The 18,226-nt window shown below is 42.5% G+C and overlaps 1 protein-coding gene across 1 annotated transcript in view; it reads left to right on the top strand.

The window, feature by feature from the left end:
• The window catches only part of RSPH3 (radial spoke head 3), a 38,973-nt gene that overhangs the window by 852 nt on the left and 19,895 nt on the right, over positions 1-18,226 (top strand). The gene's annotated exons all lie outside the window — the stretch shown is intronic.

Raw genomic sequence — 18,226 nt, 5'->3', positions numbered from 1 at the left:
TTTGGCATGGTATTTTAAATGTCTGCATCATGTCCTCTGGACAAATGAAATGTGAATGAGGAACCACCAATGGGATGAAGAGTTACCCTCTTCCTATCACAGGCTTCAAAGAGAGCCCAGATGAGACTAGCAAACCTGAAGAATCCAACAGCTCACCAGAAAAAGGAAACACAAAATGATCATATCTCTAGGAAAAGAAAGACAATTGTGTTGGCACAAGAATATGTGAGCCAGATTCACAGGGCCTGAGTCCACAGCCCAAATGGGCCACCATGGATCAGTTTCCAAACTATCTGAGCGTCGGTTTCTCCACCTGTAAAATGAAGATAGTCATAGCGCTGCAGCAGTTTCGGAGTGCACCTCACAGCAAACCCACATCACAACGCAGGAGCGCTCTGTATAACACAGCTTAGAATCCAGAAGGTGTAAAAGGACATGACAAGTCAACACTGTCACGATAAAAACTGTCTATGTGAATAAAACACCATAAGCAAAATCAAAAGACAAAGGAGAAACTTGGAAAAATATTTGCATCTTATATAAGGGAAAAAGAACTAATTTCCATAATAGATACAGTTCCCATAGTTTGATAAGAAAAAGAAACAAAATCGAATTCTCTTTTATTGGAGTATAGTTGCCATACAATGTTGGGTCAGTTTCTACTGTACAGCTAAGTGAATCAGCCACACGTGTATCTATGTAAATACACACCCCTCTTCCTTGGATTTCCTTCCCGTTTAGGTCATTACAGAGCTCTGAGTAGAGCTCCCTGTGCCGTGTAGCAGGTTTTCATTAGTTCTCTACTTTATACACAGTACTGTACATGTGCCTAGATCTGACAAATAGAGTGCCTGATGAACTATGGAATGAGGTTCGTGACATTGTACAGGAGACAGGGATCAAGACCATCCCCATGGAAAAGAAATGCAAAAAAGCAAAATGGCTGTCTGGGGAGGCCTTACAAATAGCTGTGAAAAGAAGAGAGGCAAAAAGCAAAGGAGAAAAGGAAATATATAAGCATCTGAATACAGAGTTCCAGAGAATAGCAAGAAGAGATAAGAAAGCCTTCCTCAGCAATCAACGCAAAGAAATAGAGGAAAACAACAGAATGGGAAAGACTAGAGATCTCTTCAAGAAAATTAGAGACACCAAGGGAACATTTCATGCAAAGATGGGCTCAATAAAGGACAGAAATGGTATGGACCTAACAGAAGCAGAAGATATTAAGAAGAGGTGGCAAGAATACATGGAAGAACTGTACAAAAAAGATCTTCACGACCCAGATAATCATGATGATGTGATCACTAATCTAGAGCCAGACATCCTGGAATGTGAAGTCAAGTGGGCCTTAGAAAGCATCACTACGAACAAAGCTAGTGGAGGTGATGGAATTCCAGTTGAGCTGTTTCAAATCCTGAAAGATGATGCTGTGAAAGTGCTGCACTCAATATGCCAGAAAATTTGGAAAACTCAGCAGTGGCCACAGGACTGGAAAAGGTCAGTTTTCATTCCAATTCCAAAGAAAGGCAATGCCAAAGAATGCTCAAACTACCGCACAATTGCACGCATCTCACACGCTAGTAAAGTAATGCTCGAAATTCTCCAAGCAAGGCTTCAGCAATATGTGAACTGTGAACTCCCTGATGTTCAAGCTGGTTTTAGAAAAGACAGAGGAACCAGAGATCAAATTGCCAGCATCTGCTGGATCATCGAAAAAGCAAGAGAGTTCCAGGAAAACATCTACTTCTGCTTTATTGACTATGCCAAAGCCTTTGACTGTGTGGATCACAATAAACTGTGGAAAATTCTGAAAGAGATGGGAATACCAGACCACCTAACCTGCCTCTTAAGAAATCAGTATGCAGGTCAGGAAGCAACAGTTAGAACTGGACATGGAACAACAGACTGGTTCCAAATAGGAAAAGGAGTACGTCAAGGCTGTATATTGTCACCCTGCTTATTTAACTTGTATGCAGAGTACATCATGAGAAACGCTGGACTGGAAGAAATACAAGCTGGAATCAAGATAGCCAGGAGAAATATCAATCACCTCAGATATGCAGATGACACCACCCTTATGGCAGAAAGTGAAGAGGAGCTAAAAAGCCTCTTGATGAAAGTGAAAGAGGAGAGCGAAAAAGTTGGCTTAAAGCTCAACATTCAGAAAACGAAGATCATGGCATCCAGTCCCATCACTTCATGGGAAATAGATGGGGAAACAGTAGAAACAGTGTCAGACTTTATTTTTGGGGGCTCCAAAATCACTGCAGATGGTGACTGCAGCCATGAAATTAAAAGACGCTTACTCCTTGGAAGAAAAGTTATGACCAACCTAGATAGTATATTCAAAAGCAGACACATTACTGTGCCGACTAAGTCTGTCTAGTCAAGGCTATGGTTTTTCTTGTGGTCATGTATGGATGTGAAAGTCGGACTGTGAAGAAGGCTGAGCGCTGAAGAATTGATGCTTTTGAACTGTGGTGCTGGAGAAGACTCTTGAGAGTCCTTTGGACTGCAAGGAGATCCAACCAGTCCATTCTGAAGGAGATCAGCCCTGGGATTTCTTTGAAGGGAATGATGCTGAAGCTGAAACTCCAGTACTTTGGCCACCTCATGCGAAGAGTTGACTCATTAGAAAAGACTGTGATGCTGGGAGGGATTGGGGGCAGGAGGAGAAGGGGACGACCGAGGATGAGATGGCTGGATGGCATCATGGACTCAATGGATGTGAGTCTGAGTGAACTCCGGGAGATGGTGATGGACAGGGAGGCCTGGCGTGCTGCAATTCATGGGGTCGCAAAGAGTCGGACACGACTGAGCAACTGAACTGAACTGAACTGTGTATGTGCCAGTCCCCATCTCGAAATTCATCCCACACTCCCTTCCCCTCTTGGTGGCCATGTGTTTGTTCTCTATAGCTCTCTATTTCTAACTTGCAAAAAAGTTCATCTATACCATTTTTCTAGATTCCACATGTATGCGTTAATATATACTTGTTTTTCTCTTTCTATCTTCCTTCACTCTGTTTGACAGTCTCCAAGCCCATCCACATCTGCAAAAGGCCCACATTCAAAATTCAGTTTTTAAATGTGAAAGTGATATGATCATAGAAAAAGAATAACAAATGGCCTTTAGACATTTGAAAAGATGCTCAATGTCACTCTTTTTTAAAAAGCTACACTAAGACACTGTTTCTCCCATCAGGTAGGCAAAACCCTAAAAGTTTAATGACATAGTATGTTGGTGAGGTTGTAGGGGAACTGGTGATTCATGCATTCTTGTTGGAAGTAAAAACTGATATGACCCCTATGGAGCACAGTTTGGCAGTAAGTATTAAAATTACAAGTGCATAAATCATTTTTCTGATCGGTTCTGCTTCTAGGGATACACTTCATAAATAAGTTCTTAGGCATGCAAAATTATATGTGAATATTTTTAGCATTGTTTATAATGAATGATATAAATGTTTGTTTAGAGAGTAAGTTATGAATAATTAATTTATGGCACATCCATACAGCTATAAAGATTTCTTTCACCTACTGATACAAAACCATCTCCAAGATATATCCAGTAGAAAAAAACAACATGTAGCAGGCTGATGTGTATGCTATGCTATAATTTATCTTTAAAAGAAGGAATTAATAATAGTAGCTTACACATTGGGGTGGGAAATGGGAACTGAGATGATGGAGCCAGAAATAAGCAGAAGACATTTTGATAATACATTTCCAAATCTTTGGTGTTTGAATGATATAACTCTATTACTTATTCAAATATTAAATAGAAAATAATGCTGCTGCTGCTGCTGCTGCTGCTAAGTCGCTCAGTTGTGTCTGACTCTTTGTGACCCCAAGGACTGTAGCCCACCAGGCTCCTCTGTTCATGAGATTCTCCAGGCAAGAATACTGGAGTGGGTCACCATTCCCATCTCCAGGGGATCTTCCCAACCCAGGAATCAAACCTGAACCTCTTAGGTCTCTCGCATTGGCAGGCAGGTTCTTTACCACCAGCACCAACCAGGAAGCCCAGCTGGTGCTCAGCTAGTTTTCTCTGGGAACAGAAAAGGTAGATTGTGTGTGCGTCAGTCTCTTAGTCGTGTCCAACTCTGTGACCCCGTGGGCTGTAGCCCACCAGGCTCCTCTGTCCAATATTTCCCATAAACTCATTTGTTATGTTGTTTCCCATAAACTCAGATAAAGAACCCTATATAACTTCAGATTCACAGGGAAATTTTTTAGACTTCTGAAACAATGTGGTTATTTTGCTGTTTGGATAACAAACGCTTTTTAGAAATGTAGTTTGAACTATGCAGTTCAGCCTTTCGGGTACATAGTTAAGTATCAGAAATCATGAAAAGTGATCATTTAACTTTGCTTAGAAAATCCACACATGTGAGCTCAAGTATGAGTAAGGGCTCGTCCTTTGAATTGGGCTTCCCTTGTGGCTCAGATGGTAAAGAATCTGCCTGCAATGCAGGAGACCTGGGTTCAATCCCTGGATCAGGAAGATCCCTTGGAGAAGGGAATGGCAACCCGATCCAGTATTCTTGCCTGAAAAATCCCATGGACCGAGGAGCCCGGTAGGCTACAGTCCAGAGGGTCACAAAAAGTCAGACATGACTGAGCAACCAATACTTTCTTCTTCCTTTGAATCAGCAGCTTCATTTTTCTTACCGTGAAATTTTAACATTAATGTCAAACTTAGTGCAACAATCATTTAGGACATCAGCACGTTCAAGATGACAAAATTGCCCTTTTGGGGAACACTATCAAATTTCAGTTAAAAGGGTTCCTAGGCCCAATTCCAACCTGTGTTTGGTAGAGGCTTCCCCACACCAACTAGCAAGTCGTGGAACACCAGCTGAGTGTCCTATGACTCAGCTCAATTCTGACACTATTTACCTGGAGATAACCTAGATTCCATATTTTAAAGGTTCAGTTCTACAAGACCCCTCCGTCCCATGTCCTCTTCAAAGGCCACCCTTCCAACATCTCCATGTGGTCACCCACCTAGAGGCTCTCTGAAGCCTCTCCTTTCAGGTTTTCATGAGGGTTCATTACACAGCCATGATTAATTATCAATAAATCATTAGCCATTGACAACTGATTTGACCTCCAGCCCTCTCTCTAATCTGGTGGCTCAAATGGTATAGAATCTGCCTGCAATGCGGGAGACCCGGGTTCAATCCCTGGGTCAAGAAAATCCCCAGGAGAAAGGAAGGGCCACCCACTCCAGTATTCTTGCCTGGAGAATTCCATGGACAGAAGAGCCTGGTGGGCTACAGTGTATGGGGTCGCAAACAGTCGGACAGGACTGAGCAACTAACACTTTCTATTTTTCACATCCTCCTTCCAATCACCTGGCATGTTCTCCTCCCGACAAACCCCTATCCTTAGGTGGGATCCAAAATTCACCTCATTAGCATAACAAAAGACACACTTACCACTTCAACACTTAGGAAATTCTGAGGGTTTTAAGAACTATGAGCCAGAAACTGTAGATGAAAACCAAATAGGCAGAGAAGTATTATGTTGGTCATCTGAGTGTCCAAATATATTTCTCATAAATCACAATACCACACAGTGAACTTCTTCTTAAGCCCAAGAAAAATGTAGAAGAAAAGTAAGATACTACATTTAATAAATTAAATATATTGTAATATATTAATTTAATAATAAGCAAAAAATAATAACAAACTTGACATACTAATTCTAAACAGCATTAACTCAACACATTCTCTCCACTTTCTGATTCTTCCTAAATTCTTTACACACTTTTTTAAAACTATTTACCTATTTTTATTTTGGGCTGTGCTAGGTTTTCTCTAGTTGAATTGCCGGGGCGTCTCGTTGTGGCGCCTTCTCTTGCTGTGGGGCTCAGGCTCTAGAGCGCGAGCATCCATAGCTGCAGCCCATGGGCTCAGTGTTTGGGGCTCCCTGGGATCTAGCACACAGACTCAATAGTTGTGGCGCACGAGCTTAGCCACTCCAAGGCATGTGGGATCTTGTCAGATCAGGGGTGGAACCCATGTCTCCTATAGGCGGATTCCTTACCACTAAGCCACCTGGGAAGCGCCCTTTACACATTTTTGATGCATCTACATAACTTAAGCAGTTTCCAAAGGATGTTTACTGGTGATCTCAGAAACTGATCAAAAGCATGCCCCCAAAGTTCCTCGTTCACGTATCCTAACAGTATACGGTATAGGTCACTTGAACTTTCTATTTTAATGTATATGATTCAAATCGAGCCTGTTACAATTAGGGAAGAGAAAGGAAAACAAGGAAGCTATTTTGAAAGTTTGAAACTTTTCACAGGTGAAAACTAGACGTGACTTAACTGCAGTAGGGAAGTGTTTTGACGTTACCAGTTGGGACAAGACTAAGGGTCTGAGTTACAACAGATCGATTCTCAGGACGCTTGTTTCTCTTCTTGTTTTCCCCTCTTCTTCATTCCTAAATTCGATGCACAGCAGCATGATCTACCTGGAAGAGAAAATAATCTGGATGAAAGTCTGATGCTAGCTACACTTACTACATGAATATCATCTTGAGCAAGTGCCTGAGCATCTTTGTATCTTTGGTTCTTCATCAGGATAATAAACAATTTTATTCTTCTAGAGGCCTCTTTAAAAATCAGCTGCATTGAGGTTTAATTCACATATTGTAAACTGCATTCACTCAAAAATGTTCAGTTTGATCAATTTTGCCTGATATGTATACTCATGAAACCACCACCATCATCAAAATATGAAATAAATTGGTAATACTGGTATTGTCATGTTTGTTCATTTTGTTTTACCAATTCTATTGGGTATGTAGTAGTATCTCATTGTGGCTTTAATTTGTATTTTCCATCGACTAACAGTGTTGAACATCTCTTCATATGTTTATTGGCCATTTGTGAAGTACTCAATCTATGCCTATTTTTTTTAATTGAGTGTTTAAGTACTAAGTTTTCAGCATACTTTATATATTTTATTGACAGTCCATTTTAATACTTCTTTGTGCTTTCAATGTTCTGTTTAATAAATTTTTTCCTCTCCAAGTCACAAAGATCTTTTATTCTGTTATCTGCTAGAAGTTTTATACCTTTTTAAGAGTCTACATTTATAGATTTAAATGTAAAAATATAGATTTTATTAATGCATTTAATTCCATGATCCATTATAAGTTAATCTCTGTGTATGATGTGAGGGAAAAAATCAATGTAATTTTTTTCCATATGGAAAAAACTACTTTTTAAAAAACTTTTGATGACTAATAATAAACTAGTTTGGGGGGGGCAGGTTGGGTGGGGTAGGGGGAACCACACTGCATGGATGTGAGAGTTGGACCATAAAGAAGGCTGAGCACCAAACAATTGATGCTTTCAAACTGTGGTGTTGGAGAAGACTCTTGAGAGTCCCTTGGATAGCAAGGAGATCCAACCAGTCCATCCTAAAGGAAATCAGTCCTGAATATTCATTGGAAGGACTGATGCTGAAGCTGAAGCTCCAATACTTTGGCCACCTGATGGGAAAAGCCAACTTACTGTAAAGACTCTGATGCAGAGAAAGATTGGGAGCAAGAGGAGAAGGGAGTAACGGAGGATGAGATGGTTGGACAGCATCATTGACTCAATGAACATGAGTTTGAGCAAATTCTGGGAGATAGTGACGGACAGGGAAGGCTGCCGTGCTGCAGTCCATGGGGTCGCAAAGAGTCAGACAAAGACTTAGCCACTGGACAACAACAACAACACTGGCATCAGGACCTTGGTTTGTTGTGGAAAGCTCAGCTTCTCTGTCCACAGGTGCGGAATCAAATCTCAGAGACAGAGTTCTGGGTGAAGCGGAAAAGGATAGCTTTATTGCTTTGCCAGGCAAAGTGGGCAAACCAGGTTCATGCCCTCAAATCATGTGTCCCAACTTGGGGAAGATAGGGAGAAGTTTTATAGTAACTTTTCAAAGAGGGCATGATCAGCTTGTGGACATTCTTCTGATGGGTTGGTGGTGAGGTAGATAGGAGTCAGCATCATCAACCTTCAGATCCAACTGGTCTGGGGTCTACATGCTTGTGGGTAGCCTATCATCATTAACTTCTCCCACCTGGAGGGGGTTTCAGTATTTGCAAAACAGCTCAAAGATACTGTTGCATCTGCTGATGGAGAAATAGGACCTTGCCCCAAGCCTGCTCTTGACAGTTTCTCCCAGGTCTCACGTCCCCTCCCTTCCTTAATTTACAACTGCATGTATCTGCCTCATCCCTGGGTTGGGAAGATCCCCTGGAGGAGAAAATGGCAGGTATCCTTGCCTGTAGAATCCCCATGGACAGAGGAGCCTGGTAGGCTACAGTCCATGGGATCACAAAGAGTCGGACATGGCCAACTGACTAACACTTTCACTGAATCTGCTCACTGGAACTGAGGGAAGGTCATGGAGTCTGAATGAAGGCTGTTTCCTATAATCAAAGAAACGGGGGACACAGAAAGGCTCTGTGCCCAGGAGCCCCACAGTGTATCAAGTTTCCCCAACCAGGGATCAAACTCATGCCCCCCTGCAGTAGAAGCGCAGAGTCCTAACCACTGAACAACCAGGAAATTCTCTCCAAATTCTCATATGATTTCCCATAAGCCTACTGAATCCGTAAATTTAAATATTCCATTAAACTTGGGATTCCATTAACTTTTCTGTCGTTATTCTTTCAGATATTTTCCATCTCGTTCTCTGTATCCTCTTCTGGAACTTCAACTATCTATATGTTAGTCTTTTTGATGTTGTCCCACACATCCCTGAGGGCTCTCTGGAATGTTTTTATTCTTTCTCCATCTCCCCTTCCTCCTCCTCTCTTCCTTCCTTCTCCCCCACTTCGTCGTCTTCTCTCTTGGCGGCAGGCCACTTTCTCCTGGTTCTTCTTGTCTTGACTAGTTTGGGATTATGACCCAGGCATTGTGAATGCTTTGTAGTCAAGACTGAGTTCTGCTGCACTCATCCCAACATTGTTGATACTTTGTCTTAACAGGCAGCTGACTTGATTCAATTGAAATGGCGAGCTCTGTCTCACCTAGGGTGGGTGGCAATGCAGATCTCAGTTATGCTGTCCCTCAGGATCCTTGGGGGATTGATTCTAGAATCCCCAGCTCCTCCATCAAGACCCCGGCTGCTCACAACTCTTAGTTGAGCCTCCTGTTCTCGGGGTATAACCCGCAGATAACCAGCTGTACTCCAAACCCTACCTTGTGCAGTGTTTAAACACAGAATTCAGGTCACCTCTCTTCTGGGCAATCCCTCACTTTCTCATTGCTCTGACTGCCCCAGGCTCCACCCTCTGCTTCCTTGGGCCAGGACACGATAGATCTTCCGTTGGGGTTTCAGCCAGTCACACACCCTTTTGGACCATGTCCCATCCTCCGGTCAGAGCCGATGCCAGGAAATATACACCTTCCTCTGACGTTCAACGCCCCTCTGCCTGCATATCCCTTTGTTCACTCTCCATATCCCTTTGTTGATCTTTGTGGATTATCTGAAGTTTATAGTTGCAATGTGCTGGGGGGGGTGGGGGGTTGGTCCATTCAGTGCCCACTCCGCCATACCACTGGGCATGTGTCTTCTCCAATGTGTGTGCAACACCTAATAAAGAACTCTCAGGCTGATGTCCCTGACAACCTCCCCCCGCACTCCCCAGTAGGCTTATTGAAGGAATAAGATATGATCTTTCAGCATGTTCCATATTTAAAGTATATGGAGGCATTTACACACGTAAAAATTGAGCAGCCTGTAAAAAGGCAATGCAGCCCAAACAAACATTATGAAAAATATATTAATGTCTTAAGGAACCAGAAACAACTGGAGGTCCTCACCTAGCGGATATATAGGTATTCCCTATTATTTTCACAAAAAGTGACAGAGTTTTCATTGTAATTGGAAATGAGAAAAAGCGTAGCTTGGTTTCTGGCAGAATTGTAGGTGATACGACACTTGGATAGCATGCATTTAATTGCTCAGAAACATTTTCTATGGCAGGATTTAAATGTCTAAATCCTGAAAGTTACAGCGAACATCCACAGTCCTCAAAGCACACTGAAATGCACACGACCTTAATGTATTCCTTCTGGGATTTTTAATTATAAAGTTCAATAACTCCTTTAAAGATAGGAATTGTTTGTCTGTTCAACAAACATTTCATCAGAGCCAAGCAATAAAGCAATCTGTAAAACTGGTCTTGCCAGGTAACTCAGTGGTAAAGAATCCACCTGCCAATGCAGGAGATACAGGTTCGATCCCTGTGTTGGGAAGATGCCCTGGAGGAGAAAATGGCAACCCACTCCAGTAATCTTGCCTAGAAAATCCCAAGGACAAAGGAGCCTGATGGGCTACAGTCCATGGGGTGGAAAAGAGTCAGACACAACTGACCACGCACACATACACAAGCCACAGGCAAAGGACCCTGACCTGCTTTAGGCCACTGCTCACTGCTTTGGGTTCTTGTGCTCATACGAGAAGCAGTCAGGAGGCTTCTTTGTTTCCCTAGTGCCCGACACAGTGCAGCTTTCAAAATTGGACATCTGGCCTCAAAAGAAATTCCCGCTCTCAAATTGCTAAACCAATGTTGCTAAACTTAACAGCTCTTGCCTAAGAATTTTCACAGGTGTTCATTTGCATGCATACAATTCCTCTTGTTACATTGGCATTTAAACAAATTGTTTGAGTCCTGTTTCGAATCTAATTTGTGAATGTTGGTGTAATTTATGAACGTTTATGTCTGACTATGCAACCCCATAGGCGAGATAGTAATTTTTCAAAATTTCTGGCCATTCCCAGAGATTAAAGAGTCAGAAAATAGGCAAAATTTAAACTACCATCTGCTGGCCCTTGCTCATATTATCAAATGCCCAGGCTTTAAAAATGTCATCTTATCTAATACCCTTGCCTCTGTGGATGAAAAAACGTTGCTTGCCATATCATTCAACAAAGGATGTTGCGGCCACTAAGCCAGCAGCCACTGGAGCCACCCCCAAAGATGCACCCAGAAGGCATTTAGGGTGGAGCAAAGCATGATACTGGCCCTGGAGAGCTAAATTTTCAAATTGCTTAGTCCTTAAGTCTTGTCCAATACTCTTTTAAGACCCCATGGACTGTAGCCCGCCAGGCTCCTCTGTCCATGGGGATTCTCCAGGCAAGAATACTGGAGTGGGGTGCCACGCCCTCCGCCAGGGGACCTTCCTGACCCAGGGATTGAACCTACATCTTGTACATCTCCTGCACTGGGGGTGGGTTCATTACCTGCGGAGCCATTGGGAAAGTTCATGGTGAATATCAGCATCTATATTTTATAGATAAGAAAGTTAAGTAATTTGCCAAAGAATGAAGTTGGCATTTGAACACAGATATTCTGAAGACACGCTCTTTTTCTTCATACCAGCATGGGGTGGACGGTGGGGGTGGTGAGGCGGTGAGGAGTAAATACTCTAAGTTAGATACTGACTCATTGGTTCTTTCTGTAATAAACCTGCTATAAATAATCTGTAGTAGAGCTTCACAGACTTGAAATACTTTTAGAACCACAGAGTAATTCCTGGATTCAAATTAAAATCACATATATGTAAAAGCAATTTTGTCATGCAAGTCTATTTTTCCCCTGTGTTTTGAAACCGTAAGACACCCAAGCACAAGTGGGTACAGGAGCATGGTGGAGGGGCTGCCCCAAGGCAAGAAATCTGGACTCATGGGCCTTATCATAGTCTGCCAAATTCATTTCAAAAAATGTATTTGGGTCTCAGATCCTCTGACAAAAACAACTTTTATTTTTAAGAATAGGAAGAGTGAGGGGGGTTTTGATATCTTTTTATAGGAAATTTCCATCCACTGGCTTTAAACTGTACTTTTTATTCAAAAGCACAGCGTGTTTTTATATTTAAAACTTCCTAGGAAACTGAGAGCCATTTTCTCACACTCTGAGTCATGGTTTTACTCTGACTAGGTGAACAGCATCCTCAAGGTCTTACTAGACAGACCCACTGAAACCTTCCAGATCAAAAGGAAGTGATCGGTAAATAGCTGCTCCAATTTTCAGTTCTTCTGTAGGAGATGGAAAAGCAGAAGCTACAATACTCAGTATTAGCATCAGATTCAATAACAACTTCTGAGAAGAACAAGGATTAATCTGAAAGCTGGGCTCTCTTAAATCAGACCCAGGTATTGAGGGGCCTTCCGTCATTTTGGAGAACAAGGATGCAAGCTCACAAACACAAACTTAAAAGCAAACAAAACTATGTAGAGAAACAAATCACGAATTATAAATTCAATGTTCGCATTAGATAAGTTATCAATTGAATGAAGCGGTGGTTTGTTTGACAACAAACAAAATCCCTCTCTCAAAATTACGTAATATTTTGATTAATAACCTCTAGACACATTTCATTAATGTTCCTTTTTCTGCATACCCTTTTTAATCACTTTTTAATAAGATTTTGTCTACACACCCTTTTAAATTGCTTCTTCCTATAAAGATTTTGTAAAATATATAAACATTTATATAAAATAAATAAACATTTTCTGCAGAAAGAATAAAAGTTATATCTGGTTTTTTTCTAGCTTACTTAATTAAAATGGTGTTCTCGTCAACATTAATAGTTTAGAATACTTTTTATCAGCTTCTCAAATCATTATCAGTCATGTCGAGTACATTTTTAAGATTTTTGTCAAATTTAGAGAGATTTTTATTGTTTCTTTCATATAGAAGCTGGAAAATCTGGAAAATCTTTCCACAGACCCTTTCTGGCTCCGTGTATTTCAAACCTTTTTTCTCCTCAGGGACCCACATACTGTCACCACAAGGCCCTGTAAAAAGCGTTCTTACAGGGACTTCCCTGATCGCTCAGTAGATAAGACTCTGCCTGCCAACGCAGGGGACACGCGTTCAACGCCTGGTCCAGGAAGATTCCACAAGCCTCAGAGCAACTAAGCCTGTTCACCACGACCAGTGAGCCCACACTCTACAGCCTGCGAGCCCCCACTACTGAACCCGAGTGCCTGGAGCCTGTGCTCCGCACCAAGACAAGCCACCGCAGCCGGAAGGCCGAGCGCCGCAACCAACAGTAGCCCCTCTGCGCCGCAACTAGAGAAAGCCTGCGCAAAGGGACGAAGACCCAGCATAGCCAAAACTCAAACAATTTTTTAAACTGTTCTTATATGTATTCTTATTCATCTCAAGCTGGGCGAGCAGGCATAGTGGTCAGTGGGAATTTCTTTGCAAGGCCCTAGTACCCCAGATCAGCTATCAATGGCTTATCTATTCAAGAAGGTGACAGCACCCTGTATAAATACATCTCACTGAACCCGAAGTAAATGCATCCATAAGTCAACTTTCCCATATCCCAACCCCCAAAGCCCCTTGGCCACTCCACAGCCATCCAAGGGCAGGATGGTTGTGGGGGTCAGAGCGGAAGGAGACAGCAGTCTTAACTGATTACATTTTTAAATATCTTTTACTAGACAGTCTTTTGGACTCTGTGGGAGAGGGAGAGGGTGGGATGATTTGGGAGAATGGCATGGAAACATGTATAATATCATATATAAAACGAGTCACCAACCCAGGTTCACTGCATGATACTGGATGCTTGGGGGTGGTGCACTGGTGCAGAGGGATGGTACGGGGAGGGAGGAGGGAGGGGGGTTCAGGATGGGGAACACGTGTATACCTGTGGTGGATTCATGTTGATGTATGGCAAAACCAATACAAAATTGTAAAGTAATTAACCTCCAATTAAATAAATTTATATTTTAAAATAAAATATCTTTTGCAAATTTTTTCAAAGCCACATGGCCATTTGATCCATTTTTGCCCCTGACCCTTCCTAAAACCTTAGGGGGAACCTGGGTAAGTAGAGGCTCTTAGCTCAAACGTCCTTTGCTTCTCAGTAAGGGCCACCCCTCCGTGTCCTAGCTTTTCACACCCTTAGTCTTTTGCTAAGAAAGACTAAAGAAAATCATTCATGGCTCTTAAATTACTTCAGTCTTGCACCCACCCCATAATCACAGTCACAGAAGTTATCAGTTAAGTTATAGAGAGTGAAGGCTGAGCTCATAAGGCACCACGTTAGAGGTTTCAGCTATGTTCATTCACTGACACATCACAGCAACACAGAAATATTCCTCCCATGTTCAGATAAGGAAGCAGGCTCAGAATTACTAAGTAGCAGAGCAGGACCCAGGGCCAGCTCCCTGAAGCCCTTACTCTTTCTACCATAATGGCTGCTTCCTGAGGTCTATTTTCCCTCCCATAACAAAGTGACACACACTTATAACAGAAAACATTTTCAGCACAGAGAAATAGAAGGAATTTTTTAAATTAACTATACTTGTAATGGTTTATAATTGTAAATACCTATACTGTAATTACAGTGACTGAAGCAATGAAATTAAAAGACGCTTGCTCCTTGGAAGAAAAGCTATGACAAACCTAGTCAGTGTATTAAAAAGCAGAGACATCATTTTGCTGACAAAGGCCCACGTAGTCCAAGCTATGATTTTTCCAGTAGTCATGTATGGATGTGAGAGCTGGGCCATAAAGTAAGCTGAGTCCTGAAGAATTGATGCTTTTGAACTGTGGTGCTAGAGAAGACTCTTGAGAATTCCTTGGACTTCAGAGAGATCGAATCCATCAATCCTAAAGGAAATCAACCATGAATATTCATTGGAAGGATTGTTGCTGAAGCTGAAGCTCCAGTACTTTGGCTACATGATGCGAAGACGCAGCTCATTGGAAAAGACCCTGATGCTGGGAAAGATTGAAGGCTAAAGGAGAAGAGGGCGGCAGAGGATGAGACGGTTGGATAGCATCACTGACTTAATGGACATGAGTTTGAGCAACTCTGGGAGACCGTGACAGACAGGGAAGGCTGGTGGGCTGCAGTCCACGTGGTTGCAAAGAGTCGGACACGACTGAGCGACTGAACAACAATACTTGTATTACACAGATACAACCGTAGTTAAGATTTTGGTATATTTCCAAGTTTTATGGAACCTAGAAATTGAAATTTTTTTATTAAATAAATGTATTTCCCCCATTTTTAAAGAAACATACATTCCTTGTCAAAAATATGAAAAATATTAAAAATTATAAACAAACTAAAGCACATCTGTATTAGTTTTCTAGGACTGCTATAACGAAGCAGGTGGCTTACACACCAGGAATTGATGGCCTCCTAGCTATGGGATCTAAAAGTACAAGATCACGGTGTGACTCAGGCTGGGTCCTTCTGAGGCAGTAAGGAAGTCTCTCCTGGCTTCTCCCCTAGCTTCTGGTGGCTCCCTTGGCTTGCAGAAACACCACACCACTGTCTTTATCTTCATGGGGCTTCCTACCTGTGGGGGTCTGTGCCCAAATTCCCCTTCTTAAAATGACACCAATCATACTGGACTAGGAGTCCACTATATTCCAATACGACATAGTTCTAATTCAACTAACTATACCTGCAAAGACCTTATCTCCAAGGTTCTGAAGGTTAGGACTTTAACATGAATTTGGGGGCGGGGGGAGAAAATTCAATCCATAACACCATTCCATGAGCCAAAGAAAATCAATGTTACAGTTTGAAGTGAAGTCTCTCAATCATGTCCGACTTTTTGTGACCCCATGGACTATAGCCTACCAGGCTCCTCCATCCATGGGATTTTCCAGGCAAGAGTACTGGAGTGGGTTGCCATTGCCTTCTCCAGGGGATCTTCCTGACCCAGGGAACGAACCTGGGTCTCCCACACTGCAGGCAGACGTCTGAGCCACCAGGGAAGCAGTTTGCTGCTGCTGCTGCTAAGTCGCTTCAGTCATGTCTGACTCTGTGTGACCCCATAGATGGCAGCCCACCAGGCTCCCCTGTCCCTGGGATTCTCCAGGCAAGAACACTGGAGTGGGTTGCCATTTCCTTCTCCAATGGATGAAAGTGAAAAGTGAAAAGGAAGTTGCTCAGTCGTATCTGACTCTTCACGACCCCATGGGCTGCAGCCTACCAGGCTCCTCTGTCCATGGGATTTTCCAGGCGAGAGTACTGGGGTAGGGTGCCATCACCTTCTCCAAGGGAAGCAGTTTAGCAGTTTCTAAAATACAACCACAATTTTTTTTGACATTTCTCCTACTGAAAGTGGGATCTATGGCCCCTTTCCTTGAGTCTGGGCAAGTTAGCAACTGCTTTGAGCAGTGGCCCTAATTCTCAAGTCATCACAACCCAGGCACCAGACAGGAGAGTGGAAGAACTTCCAGAAGTTTCCAGCCTCTAACTATTGAATCATCCCCAATATGAGTCTTACCAACTGAGGCTCCAGGCTTCACAGGATAAACACAAACCACCCCCACGGCACCCTGTTCCAATTCCTAGCCCAAAGGATGTGGAGCCTGAGAAAATGAATATTACTGAAGCCACTTGTTTCTGGGGGAACTGGTTATATAGCAATGGTAACTAGAAATGTTCTGATCTCAGCCTTTTTCCTGTTCCTTTATGAATATCGCTCCTGCTGAACTGAGTCACTAACTTCCTTGATGAAAAGGAAATGATAAATTGTGTATCTGCTTCTGAGATTTTCTTCAAGAAATAGAAAAAGAGATAAGCTACATTTCTAAACATCAGCATCATATGTATACAATCAATGTGCTGGTTCCAACCACAGGTAACAAGGGGACATTCACAAGTCCCAGATGAGATCAAGCAAAGCTTCAGGCTGCGATGGCTAATACACGGTTTGCTCGTCTTGCCCAATTCAGAGTACCACAAGCCAGGCAAGCATCCAAGTTTGAAAGATGCAGAAAGCATGAGAGGCTCTTGGACATGAAACTGATCAGTACGCTGTGTTCAGATCTGTTCTGAGAAAAGGAGTGTTCAGTTCCTCTCAACACTGTATCTCAACCAGGTAAGTAGCTAAGACAATATTACCAGATGTTGGAAACCAAATCAGTTTTAAGCAGTCATCAAACTTGATATTCCTTCTGAAACAAGGGGTAAAGCATGTGGGAAGAGAAATACATTTTCTGGGAAATGGAAGTTACCTCAGGAGGAACAGTTCAGGGAAGCTTTGCAGGCCAAGTTTCACTCTCAGCCCCCAGAACTGACCAGACCACACGGAGGTCAACCAAGTAGCTACATTGTGGTCCAAAGTAAGGCTGGTCTCATGAGTCCTTCTGAATCATGGTTCCCTCATTACTGAGCTCTCATTTTGACTTCTCTTTTGTTACTGTTTTTGTGAGGTTTTTTTTGTTGTTTTTTTTTTAATGAGGGACAGGATGGTCAATGGGCTTACCTGATAGCTCAGTTGGTAAAGAATCCACCTGCAGTGCGGGAGACCTGGGTTTGATCCCTGGGTTGGGAAGATCCCCTGGAGAAGGGAAAGGTTACCCACTCCAGCATTCTGGCCTGGAGAATTCCATGGACTGTATAGTCCATGGGGTGGCAAAGAGTCAGGCATGACTGAGCGACTTTCACTTTCACTTCTTTCAGGAATGTCTGGTGCAAGGCTGCAGATCTGAAAGTAAATGCCATTGCCTGGAAAAATAATGGACTTTTTGAGTGTGAGGTTGTTCCCAACATTTTCCCTGAAAACTCTAATAGATGTTGTTTAATTGTCTTCTTATCTTGAGTGTTGCAGAAAAGCCTGTCAGTGGGATTTTCATTCTCGCAAGGGGATTTGCTTCTTTTTGCCTGAATTTTCATAAGATCTGTCCTCTATATCCCTGTAATGTAAAAACATTGCCATTTGTTTTTCTTGGATTGTGGAGAACCCTCTTGATCTGTGTATTCAAGTACTAATACTTAGCTCAGGAAATAGTTGTTAAATTAAGTCTAGTTGTTCCTTCTATTGCACCATAGGAATAGCAGTCTTAGGTTGAATTATCTGCTCTGCTATATACCAATCATCTGTCTCAATGTGTGTGTGGTAGTCACTCAGTTGTGACTCCACGGACCATAGCCCACCAGGCTTCTCTGTCCATGGGATTTCCCCAGGTAAGAATACTGGAGTGGTTAGCCACTCCCTTCTCCAGGGGATCCTCAAGACCCAGGATCAAACCCAAGTCTCCTGCATTGCAGATTGATTCTTTACTGTCTGAGCCATCTGGGAAGCCCCAATAGGGTCAATATTTTTAATCCTTTCCTCTAGTTCTGGGAACATTTCTCAGGATGGTTCTCTAAATCACTGAAGTGATACTCAACAACCTTCTCCATAATGTGGATTTGAATTGTTATTGCATCATCAATCTCC

The sequence above is a fragment of the Capricornis sumatraensis genome, chromosome 13 (assembly GCF_032405125.1).
Source record: "Capricornis sumatraensis isolate serow.1 chromosome 13, serow.2, whole genome shotgun sequence".
In the NCBI taxonomy this organism is placed as follows: Eukaryota; Metazoa; Chordata; class Mammalia; order Artiodactyla; family Bovidae; genus Capricornis; species Capricornis sumatraensis.
The sequence above is the reverse complement of the archived record's forward strand: the minus strand, read 5'-3'. Positions and strand labels throughout refer to the sequence as shown.